Source organism: Anomaloglossus baeobatrachus, chromosome 8 (assembly GCF_048569485.1).
Source record: "Anomaloglossus baeobatrachus isolate aAnoBae1 chromosome 8, aAnoBae1.hap1, whole genome shotgun sequence".
In the NCBI taxonomy this organism is placed as follows: domain Eukaryota; kingdom Metazoa; phylum Chordata; class Amphibia; order Anura; family Aromobatidae; genus Anomaloglossus; species Anomaloglossus baeobatrachus.
Genome location: NC_134360.1, coordinates 85,065,093 through 85,085,224, shown reverse-complemented (window position 1 = coordinate 85,085,224; position 20,132 = coordinate 85,065,093).

Below are 20,132 nucleotides of genomic sequence, written 5' to 3'. Positions count from 1 at the left end.
GGATGCGTTTTTTCTGCAATGTGCCGGATTGTGCCGCACTGCAAAAACCGGATGTGTGAAAGCAGCCTTAATAAAAGCTTACAGTTGCAACAAAACCTTAGATTACAAAACCAAGTCACAAAATTGAACCAAACAAAACATAATAAAATCTATAATCTTTATTATGAGATAGAAAGTTTTAAAAGATTAAGGTGTAATAACAAAAAAGGTGCACTAGATGGCATATCATTAGAGCAGGAGACAGGATACCAGAAAGAGTAAATTGAGTACAATACAGTGCCAATGAAAAATAGATAATTGATCCACGTCCTAATAGCAAGACAATAACAGCAAGTGCAACAAGGCTGTAAAAAAGGACATGTATCAGAATAAATGCAGCAAATAAACATCGTATTAACTGACCTGGTGACACTGAATCCCGCTGAAATGGCGCCAAGTCCCTACGTACGTTTCAGCAATAGCCTTCGTCAGGGGCTAACAAAGGCTATTGCTGACTTGGTGTTATTCCAGCGGGATTCAGTGTCACCAGATCAGTTAATACCATGTTTATTTGCTGCATTTATTCTGATACATGTCCTTTTTTATAGCCTTGTTGCACTTGCTGTTATTGTCTTGCTATTAGGACGTTGATCAATTATATATTTTTCATTGGCACTGTATTGTAGTCAATTTACTCTTTCTGGTATCCTGTTTCCTGCTGTAATGATATGCCATCTAGTGCACCTTTTTTGTTATTACACCTCAATCTTTTAAAACTTTCTATTTCATAATAAAGATTATAGATTTTATTATGTTTTGTTTGGTTCAATTTTGTGAATTGGTTTTGTATTTCATACCTTGAACCAATTTTCCCATACCAGTATACCCATGGCCATTTCTGAGTAGGGGCTGGTAGGATTTATATTTAAATTGGATTTGTTTACATACATATGCACCCCCACACACACACTCAGCACATAGGCTGAAATTTGGTGTTTATTTAAGCCTTAGATTAGTAATGGGAGGCATCTATGGGACCCCTCATTAATAATCTGTAAGTGAAAAGAAATATAAACAAACACTGAAAAAATCCTTTATTTGCAATAAATAACAAAAAAACACCCTTTTTCACCCCTTTATAACCTCCAAAAACACTCAGGTCCAACGTAATCCACATGAAATCCCATGACCATTCTGGCTCTGCTACAGTAGTGAAGGCACAGAGTGCGGGCATAGAACATGACCGCTCGGTGTGAGCTTCAGGCAGACTGAGCCGCAGCGATGAGCGGTGAAGTCACTCAGGTAGACAATAATCCATCTTGAGTCATCTTCTATCACATGTACTAGTTACTGGAGTTGTCAGCAGCGCAGATATTTCATTTCTCAATGTGTTGGATTTGGCTTAGAGTTTTGTAGAGCTGGAGAATAAAGCAAGTATAGCGTCCCACGGGGCAGGTGCATTTAACCTACTCGTCACCAGGCCGTTGACTGTCGTTGTCATGGGCAGCCTTAGCCCAGCACGTTGCCCCGAGGCATATAGAAAATGGCAGGGAAGAGATGATGGGGCTAGTAGTGAGGTGTTTGTCGTGACGCCACCTGTGGTATGCAGCCAGGGAATGGGCCGCTGCTGCTGTCGCTGTCCTCCGGGGCAGATGGTAGTAACAGCCAGGGATGGTATCGCTCTCCACAGGTAGAGCGGGCCCCGGGAGGATGATGAGGGGAGTAGTAATGGTGGCGGGGAGCGACAGTACGGATAATAAAGATTCAGAGTATATGGTTGCGGTTCCAGGTTGTTTACTTTTAGGGCGATGACGCTCACCCAGGTAATACCGGTCACTTGCTATGATGGGCTCTGTCGAACCCGAATCCCTTTAGAGATCAGTCTGGTTTGGTGTTCGTTGGGTTTCTCCTTGTAACGCCTGTCTGTGGATCCCCTGGCTTGAAGCTACAAGGGGACCCTGGGTTTCACGAGATGTACTCTTGTCGCTATATGCAGGTGCCATGGTTCCGATGTGCTGTGCCGCTTGATGCGTGGCATCGGATCCTTTATGGCACTGTGCTGTCGGGCACTATGTGGTCAGGGAAGATTGAAACTTTCCCCGTCCAGGCAGATTCTGGAAAAGCAACGTGGAGTATGATCTTCCCTAGGGTCCTGTCGCCCTGCGTGGCATCGCTTCCATGGGGAGCAGAGATCCCTCTCCCCACGGCAACCGTTGGGAACTTCTCCTTCCCACTGGAGCACCTGAAGATGTGACTGCTCCGCTGCTCTCCTGCTAGAGAACTCCTCTAGACTGTTATGTTGGCTCCTAACTCCCCCTGTTGGCTGCACCTCCCCCTCCCAGGTTCTAAGCTAGTGGGACTGGGGCCCCTATTGAGGGCATCCTATAAATACTTCTCTATCCTCGTTCCCTTTATTACCCGTCCCTAGCCCAGTCCCCAGTGGGAACAGGCCATCCTACTGTGTATTTGAGTGTGTAATGTGGTGGAACCAGGACTGACCTCCTCAGGAACCAAGTTTAGCATTACACTCAATGTTGGGTGCAATACTCTGTGGCGACTGAAGCCTCAGGGGCGCCACACAAGCACCAAGAAGTCTGTGCTTTGATAACTGGTACCTATACCCTATATATTGGCAATATGGAAGATGAGATGCCTTGACTTACCAGCAGTTAGAGCTCTTGATCGATGTACTTGGGTACCACACTAGACTGTGACCTCCCTGCGAGAACAGCAAATAAAGAGAGACCCACCGCACCCTGTTATTCTACCTTATGACACTTTGACTGTATTACTGTGGTAACTCTTGATTATATGTGCCTTCCAGGAGGATTTGCTATCAGCCTTGCTGGGAAGCTAATTTTACACGTTTTTTGTCACGCAAACTAGTGCCTTATATCATTTGGCTTTATTTTATTTGCTATAATATTTTTTCTTAACAGCAAGCACATATTTGTTTTTGTTTTTGAACTTGTGGATATATACTGCTATCTTGTGGTAGATATTGAAATTGCAAGATGTACATTTCTGTCCAAGTGTTTTCCCGTCTTATTGTTTGTATTGTGATATTGTGTTACCTCTATACTAGTGATGAGTGGACACTACCATGCTCGGGTGCTCTGTACTTGTAACTAGTGATGAGAGGGCACTACCATGCTCGGGTGCTCGATACTCGTAACTAGTGATAAGCGAGCACTACCATGCTCGGTTGCTCAGTACTTGTAACTAGTGATGAGGGAGCTCGGGTGTTCGGTACTCGTAACTAGTAATAAGCGGGCACTACCATGCTTGGGTGCTCAATACTCATAACTAGTGATGAGTGGGCACTTCAATGCTCGGGTGCTCGGTATTCGTAACTAGTGATGAGTGAGAACTATCATGCTTGGGTAATCATGACTTGTAACTAGTGATAGGCGGGCACTACCATGCTTGAGTGATCAGTACACGTAACTAGTGCTAAGCGAGCACTACTATGCTTGGGTGATTGGTACTTGTAATTAGTGATAAGTGAGCACTACCATGATCGGGTGCTCAGTACTTGTAACTAGTGATGAGCGAACACTACCATGCTCGGGTGCTCAGTACTCGTAACTAGTGATGAGCGAACACTACCATGCTGGGGTGCTCAGTACTCATAACTAGTGATAAGCGAGCACTACCATGCTCGGATGCTCAGTACTCGTAACTAGTGATGAGCGGGCACTACCATGCTTGGGTGCTCAGTACTCGTAACTAGTGATGAGCGGGCACTACCATGCTCAGGTGCTCAGTACTTGTAACTAGTGATGAGCGGGCACTACCATGCTCGGGTGCTCAGTACTCGTAACTAGTAAATCAGCAAACAGAAACGGTTCTGCACTACTTTGCTAAGCCCTTTTCCGGTGCCAGGGAGGAGTAAGCTTGTCGGGTTCTTACGTTGTATCGGTCTCGGGTGCACGTAGACAAAGAGAAGATGAACTTGCAAACATCCATAGAAGTAGAAAACCACGGCACATCCAGCGAGTATCCCAAAGATGCTTTATTCAATTCCAACGGTGGATTAAAATAGTGGGCAGAGGACCGGGTGCAGGTCTCCTGGGGACGACGGCCATTTCGTACCTCTTGGTACTTCAATGGGTTCACTACTGCTAACAGAGACACCTCCCCCTATATAGGGGGCACCCGGTCTCCATCACCATTAATTAAACACAAACTGAGAGCAAATTCACAACTTTAAATTGCATAAAAGACCGTACTTTTCAAAAATGCGAAAGGTACAAAAATAATAATGACAACAACAAATAAACAAAAAAAACTTAATGATGAAAGATACACATACAAAAATACAGATAAGTCATTGCTGTTATTCAATCCCAGATTGCCCTGTGCTCGATATTTAATAAGTTTGGCCTCTGTTTGCAGCACGGATTTGTGTAGATCGCCTCCTTGTGGTGGAAGAGAAACTCTATCCAATCCTGCAAACTGTAAAGAATCCAGATTCCCATTATGGCAATTTTGTACATGTTCAATCAAGCGGGGAGAACCTTTTCCAGATAGAATAGAATTATAATACTCTTTAAAACGTACATAAAGTTGGTGCATTGTCTTGCCAATATAAAATCTCCCGCATGGGCATATAATGATATAAACTATAAATTTACTCCTGCATGAGATGGATTTCTTTACTGAATGAAAGAATGGGGCAAAATGAATGGGATTTGACACCAAGTGTAAATTACAGAAATGACAATTCCCACAACTGAAATTTCCTGTGGGACATGCCTTGTCCAACCAGGTAGAGGGACTTTTAATTCTGTTACTAACTAACAGGTCCTTGAGATTATTACACCTCCGGAGTGTCACCAATGGTTTCGATTGTACAACATCTTTTAGATCTGGGTCATTCTCTAAGATGTGCCAGGTTTTATACAATACATTTCTAATTCTTTGATCAAGGGGACCGAATTTAAAGGGAACCTGTCACCAGATTTATCACTATTAAACTAAAAGTGTCACCTTCTGAAGCTCCTGGGCTGCATTCTATGAAGCTGCACCTTGTGCCCTGACTCCCCTTCCAGACCCCAAAAATAACTTTATAAAACATGACCCCCACTTATGCTAATTACCTGTGGGGATTAGATGGGCAAACTCATTTTTTGCTCTTGTGTTCGCTGTCCTCCTTTCTTGATTGACGTGATGACGCCTCCATCATCCTGCGCATTTAGCTCACTGGTGCACGCGTGGGTAGCTATGTTTTCTGCTCTGCCCGCGATATGGCAAAGCGAACTGCGCCTGCGCGAGCCGACCTAACTGCACAGGCGCGATATTTGAAAATGCAGCGAGGATGATGACTTGATGATGATTTCTTAAGCCTCAGAAATTGATTGAAGGGCAAAGCACTTTTCACATGATTAGGATGTGCACTTTTAAAATGAAGCAAAGAATTAGACACTGTTGTTTTCCTAAAAACTTTAGTTTTTAGGACTCCCTCCAAGATTGTGACTGTGAGGTAAATCCGGAGATATGACGATAAATCATGACATTCAAGTCATGTCAGGAAGCCCTCTCCTGGTGTCACTACCCCCTTCCCTTCACACAACTGGTTTAGCAACAAATCCATGGCCATGTCCTGTGATATGGAAATTAGGTGGCTTTAGGACAATGGACACAGGATGACTCCCTGCCGTCACCCTGTAGTAGGAGCTGCTAGCTAGTTAGCAAGGCTATGGAAATAGCCAGACAGAACGACTCCAGTAAAAAATGGTTCATATCTCGCAAGCCATATTTCCGATAAATATGGCAACCATAAAAATGGTGTCTCCGCATGTGGACGATGCCGGCACACCCTTTTTATGGGAGCAGGACATTGGGAAATGCCCCAGGCGTGATATCAGCCAATGGGGAACTGGCAGACAGGTCATGAGTCCCCTCGTTCTGTAGCTAAATTCATAACTGTCACAATGAGAGCATTGGCGTCCGCCTACGACGCTCCCAGGCAAAGTTATGGCCAATATCCCCTTGGCTGGATAATTCTGATCCATGCAGGGGGAGTGGCAGTGCTTCCCTGTGAGGTCACTAAGGTAGGAGGGGACCTGGATCTGCCCAGGTTGATAACCCTACTTCGGCCATTTTCCAGCGTTCTTCTCGCTGGGGGCACGTGTAGGAAACATCTGTGGGAGTTCCTGGAAACCTGGTCTACAGCGCCCCCCTGTGGCCAGACGCAACAAGGTAACTGATTGAACTGTGTATGCCTGTTTGTAACCCATGCTTTATCTGTAACTGTACTCTGACATAACTGTATATTCGGTAGATTCCCTATTGTATATATTGTAGTTTCTAGTGTGCTTTAGGCGATTAAATTATATAATTAATCCTGGGCTGTTCTGTTATCTCGATCTTGAATCCCACGTCTGTGTGTTCGGCTAATAGTTACCGTAAAGCGGTTGGTGGCAGCGAGTTGTGCCAAGGATTATTGTGGGGAGGCCAGTGAGATTCGGGGAGAGTTTATATATTCCGCCCGCGGAGGTCGGGGGAATATATACCCTTCTCTCGCCGGGGGCCCTTCAATAATCGGCATAAGTAGTATAGCGGCCTCCTTGCTTATTGTCGGGCAATTCCATAATTGGCCTGACTATAAGAGGGGCGCTAGAGAGCGCGTCACGTGCTCTGTGTGTCGGTCGGGAGGTATAAAGGAGGGGTGACCCCCACTTGTTACCCCCCGATTGTGACGTACTGGTAGCCAGCGCGGGGGATTTCTGAGTGACCCCCCCGGTGGTTTGTGACATATTGGTGGCAAGCGGTGGGATCGAGATAATAGTGTGTGTGAGTGTGAGACCCATACTCCCAGACACTAAAGACTGCCTGCAGCAGCTGTGGCTGCTGGGGTCTTCAGACTAGCTCAACACTAGAGTGTCAGAGTGCAGATACTGTAAGGTGTGTGGAGGCATCAGGTGTCAGTTCTGTGTCAGTGACCAAAAGTCTGCAAGAATGGCTGAGAGCACCAGGAGCAAAGCCAAAGGAATGGCCGATGCTCAGGCCAGAGACGATGAGGAGGTTGTCCACGAGTCCTCCAGGAGCTCGACGCCAGAAAACAGCTCTGCAGAGGACATTGCACAACCGGGCACTGCTGGACAAGATGAGGAGCAGCTCGCCCAAGGGTCCTCAACGAGCCAGACGCCAGCCCTCCGCTCTGCAATGGACAGTGAAGCACCAGGCTCCGCAGCGGGCCGCAGATCACCACGTGCCATTCCACCGAGCCTGGGAGGCTCGGATAGCCTTCTTCAAATGGCTATGGCCCTACGCCAGGCTGGAGACCGGGAGGGCTACAAGGAACTCATGGCCGAGCGTGAGCGGCAAGCAGCGCGTGAAGAGCGCCAGGCAGAGCGTAACTACCAGCTGCAGCTAGCTCAGCTCCGGCCCTCATCAGCCACCCGTGACCTTCCAGACACCAAACTTCCAAAGGTCCGTGTTGAGGACTTCCCAGTGCTGGAGAAGGATGGAGACTTGGACTCTTTCTTGACTGCTTTTGAACGGACTTGCTTGCAGCATCATCTGAACAAGGACCAGTGGGCCAAATACCTGACCCCCCCGTTTAAGGGGTAAGGCCCTGGATATCCTTGGGGACTTGCCTGCTGAGGCGGATCAGGGCTACGACACCATCAAGCGGGCCCTGATCCAACAGTACAACCTCACCCCGGAGTCCTACCGCAAGAAGTTCCGGACGCTGCAGAAGGGACCAAAGGACTCCTGGGCTGACCACCGGCGGGCACTTGCCCGAGCTGCCGACCACTGGACCCAAGGCCTGCAGCTTTCCACCGGACCGGAGATCCTGGACTTGTTCATCACGGAGCAACTCTTGTGGAACTGCCCTGAGGATCTCCGCCAGTTCATCCGAGACCAGAAGCCAAAGGGATCCACGGCTACAGCTGCCCTGGCAGATGACTACACCAACAATCGGGCTCCTGAAGCCAGGAGAGCAGCCACCAGCAGCACCTGGAGAGGGGGTAAGATGAACTCTGCGACTGCCCCACCTGCCCCTAGACTGCAGGGGGTGTCCCCCTCAACTCCCCTCTCCAGGCCCGTGGCAGAGCCAAGACGGTGCCACCAGTGCAACCTACCTGGACACTTCAAGGCCATGTGCCCTCAGCGTCCCAAGGCCCCGGCTCCGTCCCCGTCCCAAGGGCCGCCCAAGGTGTATTGTGTGGGTGGGGGTGGTGGTAGGTCCCTGGACAGCTTCCAACCTGTCACCGTCGGCCAGTCTGTGACCATAGGACTGCGAGACAGCGCCTCGGAGGTGACTCTGGTGCGGCCTGAGATGGTGTCCCCCCAAGACTTGATCCCTGGAAAAACCCTCGCTGTCTCCGGGATTGGAGGCATTGACCCGGCGCTGCCTGTTGCTGACATTTATGTGGACTGGGGCGCAGGGCGAGGGGTGAGGGAGGTGGGGGTAACTGATCGGATCCCTGCAAACGTGCTACTTGGGACAGATTTGGGGCAAATAACCTCCCAGTTTGGCCCCGCCCCAAAGGCTGAACCTTCAGCCCGTACTGACATGCCTCCGGACAATGTTAATGTGTTATCTATGAATGATGTAAGGGAGGAGGGAGTGAACTCTGATATTTCTGCTTGCATAGACACCATAGACACACACACAGCTGCAGCTGTGACAGGGGAGGGGGTCAGAGAAAGGTGTGACAATGCCTCTACAAGTAACCAGCCTGTGAGCTGGGATCTGTTGCCCTCTGCAGGGATAAGCAGAGAGCAGGGTGCTGCAGGGGGAGGACCAGTGTGTGGGGTGGGGGCTACCACAGCAAATGTGGGGTCCCCAGAGATTTCACAGCGGGGTTCTGTTGCTGCAGGAGGGGAACAGGCAGGTGAGATTGGGGCCGGTCCAGGAGCGGAAGTGCTCCCAGGTAAGATCTCGGTGCATGGTTCCCCCACAACCGGGGTGTCAGGAAGCCAGGTAGGTCTGCCTGAACCGGCGACTTGGTCAGGAACGGAGGAGGAGCAGGCACGACCCACGGTCGCAGCGGCTGTGGCCGCTGTCACCCGCAGTGGGAGTGCTGGAAGCCAAGGGGCCTCCCGGAGGTCCGATAGCTCTTCCCCTTCTGACCAAGTGGCAGCCGAGTCAGGTGGAGGCCAGGACACAGGTCCCGGGGTACTGACTGAAGATGTGACAGTCTCGTCGATTCTGGCCACATCTAGTCAGGGGTTTCAGGCAGCGTTAGAAGCTGACGACAGCCTGAAAGCTCTTAAGGAGCAGGCGGCACAGCCTCCCTCGGACTCGGACCCGGAGCGAGTGGTCTGGGACCAAGGACGGCTGTACCGGGCCACGGTCCAGCAGGGTTCACCGGAGGCGTGGCCCAGGGACCGACAGTTGGTGGTACCCTATCCGTTCCGGACGGAGTTGTTGCGGATCGCACATGAGATTCCGATGGCCGGACACCTAGGGATCGCTAAGACCAAGGCCAGGTTAAACCAGCATTTCTACTGGCCAAAAATGGGGGCCGATGTGGCTGCCTACTGCCGTTCGTGTGAAACCTGTCAGAGAGTGGGGAAGGCGGGGCCACGCCCCAAAGCCCCACTGGTATCTCTGCCAATCATCGATGAGCCTTTCAGGAGGGTGGCTGTGGATCTGGTCGGCCCGCTGGCCATCCCCAGCAGCTCCGGGAAACGCTTCATACTGACGGTAGTGGACTATGCCACCCGGTACCCAGAAGCAGTGGCCTTGTCGTCCATTCGGGCTGACAAGGTGGCCACCGCATTGCTGGAGATTTTCTCCCGAGTGGGTTTTCCCCAGGAAATGCTCACTGACCGGGGGACCCAATTCATGTCCCAGCTGATGGAGACCCTCTGTAAGCAAGTCCAGGTGCGACATCTGGTGGCCAGCCCGTACCATCCACAGACTAATGGCCTGTGCGAGCGGTTCAATGGCACCTTAAAGCAGATGCTTAAGATGTTGGTCGACTCCCATGGGCGTGACTGGGAGCGGTATCTCCCACACCTGTTATTTGCTTACCGGGAGGTTCCACAGGCCTCAACAGGATTCTCACCGTTTGAGCTCCTGTACGGGCGACGTGTGCGGGGCCCCCTGGCTCTGGTGAAAGAGGCTTGGGAAGGGGATTTGGCCACCCCTGGAGTGTCGGTTATCGAGTATGTCATGCGCTTCCGGGACAAAATGCAGGCCTTGACGCAACTGGTACACGACAATATGGCTCAAGCCCAGGCTGATCAGAAGCGTTGGTACGACCAGAACGCTTGTGAGAGGACCTACCAAGTGGGTCAAGAGGTGTGGGTACTGGTCCCCGTACCACAGGACAAGCTTCAGGCAGCCTGGGAAGGCCCATACCTCGTGTACCAGCAGCTCAACCCTGTGACGTACCTGGTCACCCTGGACCCTGCCCGTGGAAGGCGGAAGCCCTTCCATGTGAACATGATGAAGGCACATCATGAGCGGGAGGCATGTGCGCTCCCCGTGTGCAACCTGCCCGAGGAGGGAGAAGCGGAAACCCTCTTGGATATGCTAGCCCAGGTTAGGGCAGGCGGATCCATTGAGGATGTGGAGGTTGGCCACCAGCTCTTGGAGGACCAACGGTCCCAGCTGTGGGCCACCCTACACCCCTTCCGGGGGTTGTTTACCAACCAGCCCGGAAGGACTGACTTGGCTGTCCATCACGTGGACACTGGGGATCATCCCCCGATCCGGCGTTCAGCATATCGGGTCTCCCTGGAGGTGCAGCAACACATGCGCCAGGAGATTGACGAGATGCTGGAGCTGGGGGTGATCCAGGCATCCAACAGCGCTTGGGCCTCGCCTGTAGTCCTCGTCCCTAAGAAGGACCGAACCACTCGGTTCTGCGTGGACTACAGGGGGCTCAATGCTGTCACGGTCGCCGATGCGTACCCAATGCCACGCATCGATGACCTGCTCGATCAGTTGGCCGGGGCTCAGTACCTGACCATCATGGACCTGAGCCGGGGATATTGGCAGATCCCCCTGACTCGCAAGGCCAGGGAACGCTCTGCCTTTATTACCCCATTTGGACTGTACGAGTCCACGGTGATGCCATTCGGGATGAGGAATGCCCCTGCCACTTTCCAGCGGATGGTCAACACCCTGCTCAAGGGACTTGAAGGGTACGCGGCCGCGTACCTGGATGACATTGCCGTCTTCAGTCCCACCTGGGAGGACCACCTAGAGCATCTAGCACAGGTGCTCAGGCGGATCCACCGGGCAGGTTTGACCATCAAGCCGGGAAAGTGTCAGCTGGCCATGAGCGAGGTCCAGTACCTCGGTCACCGGGTAGGCGGGAGAACACTGAAGCCCGAGCCTGAGAAAGTGGAAGCCATCGCATCCTGGCCCACCCCCAGGACCAAGAAGCAGGTGATGTCCTTCTTGGGGACCGCTGGGTACTATAGGAGGTTTGTTCCATGCTATAGTAGCCTGGCAAAGCCCTTGACGGACCTCACCAAGAAGAAGCTGCCCTCTGCAGTCGATTGGACAATGGACTGCGAGACAGCCTTCCGGGCCCTAAAGGACGCCCTGTCCAGCCCGCCCGTGCTACAGGCAGCCGACTTCACGCGGCCGTTTGTAGTACAGACCGACGCCAGTGACTTCGGCCTCGGTGCGGTGCTCAGCCAGGTGGACTCTGCGAGCCAAGAGCACCCAGTCTTGTACCTGAGCAGGAAGCTGTTACCAAGGGAAGTTGCCTATTCCACGATGGAGAAGGAGTGCCTGGCCATAGTGTGGGCCCTGCAGCGTCTGCAACCCTATCTATACGGGCGCCACTTCATCGTGGAGACGGACCACAATCCCCTCAGCTGGTTGCACACCGTCTCTGGGACGAATGGGCGATTGTTGCGATGGAGCCTTGCGCTCCAGCAATACAACTTCACCATTCGCCACAAAAGGGGCCGTGACCACGGTAACGCAGACGGGCTGTCCCGACAAGGAGAGGTCGCGGACGGGCGCACGGGGGAACACCGGAGTGTGCTGCCCCCTAGCGCCCTCAAAAGGGGGGAGGTGTGAGGTAAATCCGGAGATATGACGATAAATCATGACATTCAAGTCATGTCAGGAAGCCCTCTCCTGGTGTCACTACCCCCTTCCCTTCACACAACTGGTTTAGCAACAAATCCATGGCCATGTCCTGTGATATGGAAATTAGGTGGCTTTAGGACAATGGACACAGGATGACTCCCTGCCGTCACCCTGTAGTAGGAGCTGCTAGCTAGTTAGCAAGGCTATGGAAATAGCCAGACAGAACGACTCCAGTAAAAAATGGTTCATATCTCGCAAGCCATATTTCCGATAAATATGGCAACCATAAAAATGGTGTCTCCGCATGTGGACGATGCCGGCACACCCTTTTTATGGGAGCAGGACATTGGGAAATGCCCCAGGCGTGATATCAGCCAATGGGGAACTGGCAGACAGGTCATGAGTCCCCTCGTTCTGTAGCTAAATTCATAACTGTCACAATGAGAGCATTGGCGTCCGCCTACGACGCTCCCAGGCAAAGTTATGGCCAATATCCCCTTGGCTGGATAATTCTGATCCATGCAGGGGGAGTGGCAGTGCTTCCCTGTGAGGTCACTAAGGTAGGAGGGGACCTGGATCTGCCCAGGTTGATAACCCTACTTCGGCCATTTTCCAGCGTTCTTCTCGCTGGGGGCACGTGTAGGAAACATCTGTGGGAGTTCCTGGAAACCTGGTCTACAGCGCCCCCCTGTGGCCAGACGCAACAAGGTAACTGATTGAACTGTGTATGCCTGTTTGTAACCCATGCTTTATCTGTAACTGTACTCTGACATAACTGTATATTCGGTAGATTCCCTATTGTATATATTGTAGTTTCTAGTGTGCTTTAGGCGATTAAATTATATAATTAATCCTGGGCTGTTCTGTTATCTCGATCTTGAATCCCACGTCTGTGTGTTCGGCTAATAGTTACCGTAAAGCGGTTGGTGGCAGCGAGTTGTGCCAAGGATTATTGTGGGGAGGCCAGTGAGATTCGGGGAGAGTTTATATATTCCGCCCGCGGAGGTCGGGGGAATATATACCCTTCTCTCGCCGGGGGCCCTTCAATAATCGGCATAAGTAGTATAGCGGCCTCCTTGCTTATTGTCGGGCAATTCCATAATTGGCCTGACTATAAGAGGGGCGCTAGAGAGCGCGTCACGTGCTCTGTCTGTCGGTCGGGAGGTATAAAGGAGGGGTGACCCCCACTTGTTACCCCCCGATTGTGACGTACTGGTAGCCAGCGCGGGGGATTTCTGAGTGACCCCCCCGGTGGTTTGTGACACTTTAGTTTTTAGGACTCCCTCCAAGATTGTGACAGTTACGTCTAAAAAGGTCAAAGAAGTGCCGCCAAAAAGTGATGTGAAGGACATATTCATCATGTTAACTGAGTTAAGATGGTGTAAAAACTCAGAAAATAGCTCAGCTGAGCCATAACACACAATGAATATATCATCCACATACCTGCCATAGAACTTGGTATTTTTAACAAAGGGGTTCTGCTCTGAAAAAATATTACGGCTCTCAAAAATGCCTAAAAAAATGTTTGCTAAAGTGCATGCGACAGGGGTAACCATGACGGTACCGCCGCACTGTAGGTACCACCTGTCCATGAACATAAAGGCATTTTTCGATAAAATGATTTTTAATGCCTCACCCACAAAGTCACAAAATGCGGCTTGTTTCCCACAGTCCTGTAAGACCTCTTTGACAGCCTCTACACCCTGCATTTGAGTAATGCAGGTGTAGAGACTCTCTACATGCATGAATGTTAAATTAAAGCCGCCCTGCCAGGTAATATCTATTAGGAGATTAATAAAATCTCTACTGTCCGTCACATATGATGGTATGTTAATCAATATAGGGTGCAACAACCAATCCACATAGCGGGACATAGGCACTGTAAGGGAGCCTATGTTCGACACTATGGGGCGTCCAGGGGGAGTTTTTTCACTTTTGTGAATTTTAGGAATCCAGTACCAATGCGCTTTTTTGGGGTAAGAAGGAAATAACTTGTCCGCTTGATTATGGGACAGCATGTTTGAATTTACTTGTCTATCGAAAAAACTCTTTACTTGCCGCTTGAATATCGCAGTAGGATCTGAAAGCAAAGGTGTGTAAGTACTGCTGTCAGCTGACTGTCTCTTGGCTTCATTAATGTAGTACTCCCTTGTCAGGAGCACTACATTACCGACCTTGTCGGCTTCTCGGAAAACCACGTTTTCCCATCTCTGCATAGTTTTTATTGCGGCAAGTTCGTCTTAACGCAAGAGGAGAGGAGGAAGGGGGGCAGAAGGAGGAACAAGGGCACAAAATCGAAATAGGAAGTTTGTGTCATGGAGGAGATAAAGCAGGTGGATATTGACAACAAAAATAGGTTTAAAATTGTAAATTTGACGAATCAGGTTTTGTCTAATGAGATGTGTTCAGTCTTATCAAGGGGATTAAACTTTTGATTGCCAGAAAATTTCAACTTTGTCGAATTCAGGATTGATTTGTTTAAGGCTGTCAGAAGACTTCATTTGTATAAATATTTCCAGTCAGTCTCGCCTTCTATTCAACCACCATTAGAAGGGCAAAAATCCTGTGTATTAGAGTCCACTTTTTTGATTGTACCCAAGAATTTGATGACAAGTTACAATGTGAATCTGAATTATTGCTTAGCCTCACAGATCCAAATATTGGGGAAGCCGTGATGGCAGGAGAAATTGAGGTCCCGGTGTTTTTGGTGGGGTTCAAATCTGATTTCTGCCCCCCAACAGCTCAGGGTAATATGGTCGATCTTTTTCAGGACCAGGTCTTGAGGGAGATCGAAGTATTAATATATCCAAAGCTACCAAGTAATTTGAGTAAAGACGAACTTGCCGCAATAAAAACTATGCAGAGATGGGAAAACGTGGTTTTCCGAGAAGCCGACAAGGGTGGTAATGTAGTGCGCTGGTGAGGTCGGCGCTGTGCATGACCTCACCAGCGCCATGCTCATACCCACCCATAATCTTGCGCCTGCGCATTTTGCTCACCGGCGCGAGCTAGGGCAGCTATGTTTTCTGTTCTGGCCGCGATATAGCAGAGCGAACTGCGCCTGTGCGAGCCGACCTAACTGCACAGGCGCGAGATTTAAAAATGAGATGAGGAGGATGACGGAGGGCGTCTGACTCGCCCATCCCAGGGCTGTGGGACACCCGGTGCCGGGCCGGACTAGTCCGGGGGTCGTCAGTGGTGGCGGGGCCCGACTCCGTGACCCTGGCGGGAGTCAATTAATATGACTTAAGCCCACTTTACACGTTGCAATTAGTTGTACAATCGCATTTGCGATGTGACACGCCCAGGTTGCATACGGGATCTATGAGATTTCACGTTGGTCGTTCATTTGCTGTCACACGAGCGTTAGTAGTCTATGTTAAATTGGTCAATTTTGTGTGCGATCCTTTAGATCATGTGTTCTGTGACGTATGCATTGAGCACCTTTTTTTTTTTTTTTTATTTATTGACTTGCCAAGCGTGTGTAATGTGTAGGGATGCGTTTTTACTATGTCATCTGCCATTCAGCTCTGCTACATGGCCGCTAACAGCAGACACAGACAGCCATGTAGCAGCGGTGAATGGCAGATGACAGCAGACACAGACAGAGCCGCACTGTCAGAATCAACTCGGGTGAACTTCACCCCACTTCATTGTCATGCTGCGGCTCTGTCTGTGTCGCGTCCTGATTAGCGGTCACCAGTGAAGACTCACCGGTGACCGCTAATCTCCTGAGTAACTGAAGTTAGCAGCCCTCTCTCATACTCACCAATCCCCGATCCCCGGCACTGCACGGCTTTCTCACTGCTCCGGCGGCTTTTACTGTTTTGAAAAAGCCGGCCGCCCATTAAACAATTTCGTATTCCCTGCTTTCCCCGCCCACCAGCGCCTATGATTGGTTACAGTGAGACACGCCCCCACTCTGAGTGACAGGTGTCACACTGCACCCAATCACAGCAGCCGGTGGGCGTGTCTATACTGTGTAGTGAAATAAATAATTAAATAATTGAAAAAAACGGCGTGCGGTTCCCCCCATTTTTAAAACCAGCCAGATAAAGCCATACGGCTGAAGGCTGGTATTCTCAGGATGGGGAGCTCCACGTTATGGGGAGCCCCCCACCCTAACAATATCAGCCAACAGCCGCCCAGAATTGCCGCATACATTATATGCGACAGTTCTGGGACTGTACCCGGCTCTTCCCGATTTGCCCTGGTGCGTTGGCAAATCGGGGTAATAAGGAGTTATTGGCAGCCCATAGCTGCCAATAAGTCCTAGATTAATCATGTCAGGCGTCTATGAGACACCCTCCATGATTAATCTGTAAGTTACAGTAAATAAACACACACACCAGAAAAAATCCTTTATTAGAAATAAAAACACACACATATACCCTGGTTCACCACTTTAATCAGCCCCAAAAAGCCCTCCTTGTCCGGCGTAATCCAGGATGATCCAGCGTCGCTTCCACCGCAGCTGCATGGAGGTGACCGGAGCCGCAGCAGACACAGCCGCTCCGGTCACCTCCACACAGCAAATGAACACAGCCGCGCGATCAGCTGCTGTCACTGAGGTTACCCGCGGCCACCGGTGGATGCAGCGGTGGCCGCGGGTAACCTCAGTGACAGCAGCTGATCGCGCGGCTGTGTTCATTTGCTGTGTGGAGGTGACCGGAGCGGCTGTGTCTGCTGCGGCTCCGGTCACCTCCATGCAGCAGCGCTGGATGCGACGCTGGATCATCCTGGATTACGCCGGACAAGGAGGGCTTTTTGGGGCTGATTAAAGTGGTGAACCAGGGTATATGTGTGTGTTTTTATTTCTAATAAAGGATTTTTTCTGGTGTGTGTGTTTATTTACTGTAACTTACAGATTAATCATGGAGGGTGTCTCATAGACGCCTGACATGATTAATCTAGGACTTATTGGCAGCTATGGGCTGCCAATAACTCCTTATTACCCCGATTTGCCAACGCACCAGGGCAAATCGGGAAGAGCCGGATACAGTCCCAGAACTGTCGCATATAATGTATGCGGCAATTCTGGGCGGCTGTTGGCTGATATTGTTAGGGTAGGGGGCTCCCCATAACGTGGAGCTCCCCATCCTGAGAATACCAGCCTTCAGCCGTATGGCTTTATCTGGCTGGTTTTAAAATTGGGGGGGACCGCACGCCGTTTTTTTAAATTATTTAATTATTTATTTCACTACACAGTATAGACACGCCCACCGGCTACTGTGATTGGGTGCAGTGTGACACCTGTCACTCAGAGTGGGGGCGTGTCTCACTGTAACCAATCATAGGCGCTGGTGGGCGGGGAAAGCAGGGAATACGAAATTGTTTAATGGGCGGCCGGCTTTTTCAAAACAGTAAAAGCCGCCGGAGCAGTGTGAATGCCGTGCAGCGCCGGGGATCGGGGATTGGTGAGTATATGAGAGAGGGGGATAGACTGACATGGACAGAGAGTGAGGGACAGAGATAGTGACGGACTGACAGAGATTAGTGCATGACAGACATTGTGAGGCGCTTCAGAACGCAGCTTTTCAGCTGCGCTCTGAAGCAGACCTTTTTTAAGCTGCGGTGCAGAGCGCACACCTGCGCACATAGCATCAGACAACAAAATCGTATGAGGGATGTCACACGTTACAATTCACTAGGTTCGTGCAACAAAACGCTCAATTCTAGAGAATGATACGATGTGTTTGCGATCAACGGTTTTGCGTTCAATCCTGATCGCATGTAGCTGTCACACGCAGATACCTCACAAACGATGCCGGATGTGCGTCACTTACAACTTGACCCCAACGACGGATTGTGAGATATATTGAAGCGTGTGTAGCGGGCTTTAGTGTTGGGGTGATTAAAGTTTATAATATTCGTGACGCCACCTGTGGTTTGCGGCTATTAAGCCGCCGCTGCTGTATGGGGCCTCCGGGGCTGGTGGAATGGCAGCTTGGATGGTCCTGCTCCCCACAGGTGGAGCGGTACCCCGGGGCACAGTTGGTGCTTGTAAGTGTCTATGCAGTGATGGAAGTCTATGCAGGTGAAATAACTGAGGCAACTCCAGAGGGTGCAATTTCAAGGTGTTTACTCACAGTTCCTGGTTGGTGCACACTGGTGCCTCTGGACTGCTGAGACCCACTGTCAGGGACCTCCGCCGATCCTGGGTAGATCTGGGGGCAAAAGCCGGTGCACCCCTCTAACGTGTCTCTTTTCTCGGTCGTCTTCTAAGCCTCGCCTTTTATGGATGGACCTGGCTTGGCCTCCACTACAGCCTCCAGGGCGAGGGCTCTCCTAGTGGGTGTTCTACCCCCTTTCCAGAGGTTCTGCTGTGGGCTGTGGCCCTGGGCCCTTGCAGCCACCCGGGACCTCGGTTTTTGCCTTTGGAACTGATTTCGCGTCCTCCAGCTTCTAGGGACCGTCCCCTGTGTGCGGCCTGATCCCTCCACCTGTTGACTTCGTGGAACAGGCCACAGGCTTGAAAGCTGTCTGTGGCCCTGGAATCCCTTCTGTTCTACTTGGTGTCACCTGGACCTACTGGGTCCCAGGGTCTTCACCAGGAAGCGTCACTTTCCTCTTCTTGCTCCTGACTGACTAGAGCACTTCTTTCAGCTCTCCTCTCTCAGGCTACCTCCTCTCTCTCTGCCTGCAACTCATTCTCTCTCTGCCTCCCGCAGACTGACTAAACTCTGACCTTCCTTACTACTCTGCTCTCTGGTGGCTCCTCCCACCCCCCAGTTGCTAAGCCACCACTCTATGGGAGCAGGGATGGGTCTTACGGCCCCTCCCAGCATGCAGCATGGGAAGGTTGCTGCCACTGTCACTGGTCCCTGTGTGTACCTAACAATGGTGTTGTGCAAATTTGCCTGTGGACCGGCGTTCACCCCTTTCCTTACCCAGGATTTTAAGAGAAGCTGTAGTAGGAGAGAAAAGGCGCAATAGGGTCTTACCCGATTTACAGGGCAGAGGGAAAAAGGGTTAAAACACACTCACCTGGCTGGGTTGTGCCAGTCACAACCCCTTAGAGAACGTGGATGAGTGCTTTAGTGGTTCAGCAGCGGCCCCGTGTCTGAGCAAAGGATATCAAAGTGTAGACTGGAGGAAAAACGGGTTTAAAAAACGCGCTAGGAAACCACAAGCAAGGATGTAAATGAATATTTTTCTTTTAGTTAGATAATCCCAACGCGTTTCGGAGACCCATCTGTCTCCTTCCTCAGGGAAAAAGAAGATTCTTTACAAAAGGAGTTTTGTATTTTGGTAGAGGAGAAGTGTTGATGCTGGAACATGGGGTTTCAGTGTGTTTGAGAGGAGTAATTTGGGGTACAGCCAGTCTGTATGAGATATGCAGGACATTGGGGTGCGTGGTGTGTGTGATTTGGGGGTGCAGGGTGTCTGTGATTTTGGGGTGCTGGGTGTGTCCCTGCTGTATGACATGAGTGAAGTCCACACAGTAATCATATATCAGTAAGGATTAGGGAAAGAGGGATAGCAGCAGTCAGAGCATGGGATGGGATTGGGAAAGCTGGGTGCTGAGCTGAGAAAAAGAGGCTCTCTTACTCGTCACCCAGCCTTTCTATGTTCTGATATCCGTCTTGTCCTCAGCTCCCCAGCTCCCAGCTTTCACATTCTCTGATATCATGGGAAAGCTGGGTGCTAAAGACAAAAGATGGCTATCAGAATATAGAAAAGCTGGGTGCTGAGGAAAAGAACCGAGTGTCCAGAGTAATTATCCTGTACCCCAAGTGTTTTATCCTGTACCGAGTATCAAGCGTCAGTATCATGTAACCCTAGTGTCATTATTCTGTATCCCCAGTGTCAGTATCATTCTCCTGTACCACCAGTGTCAATATCATTATCCTGTACCCAGTGTCATTATCCCGTCCTGTCAGTGTCATTACACTGTACCTACAGTGTCAGTGTCATTATTGTGTACCCCCAGTGTCAGTGTCATTGTGTACCCCCAGTGTCACTGTCATTATCCTGTATCCCCAATGTCAGTGTCATTATCCTGTACCCCCAATGTCAGTGTCATTATCCTGTATCCCCAGTGTCACTGTCATTATCCTGTACCCCCAGTGTCAGCATCATTATTCTCTACCCCCAGTGTCAGCGTCATTATCCTGTACCCAGAGTGTCAGCGTCA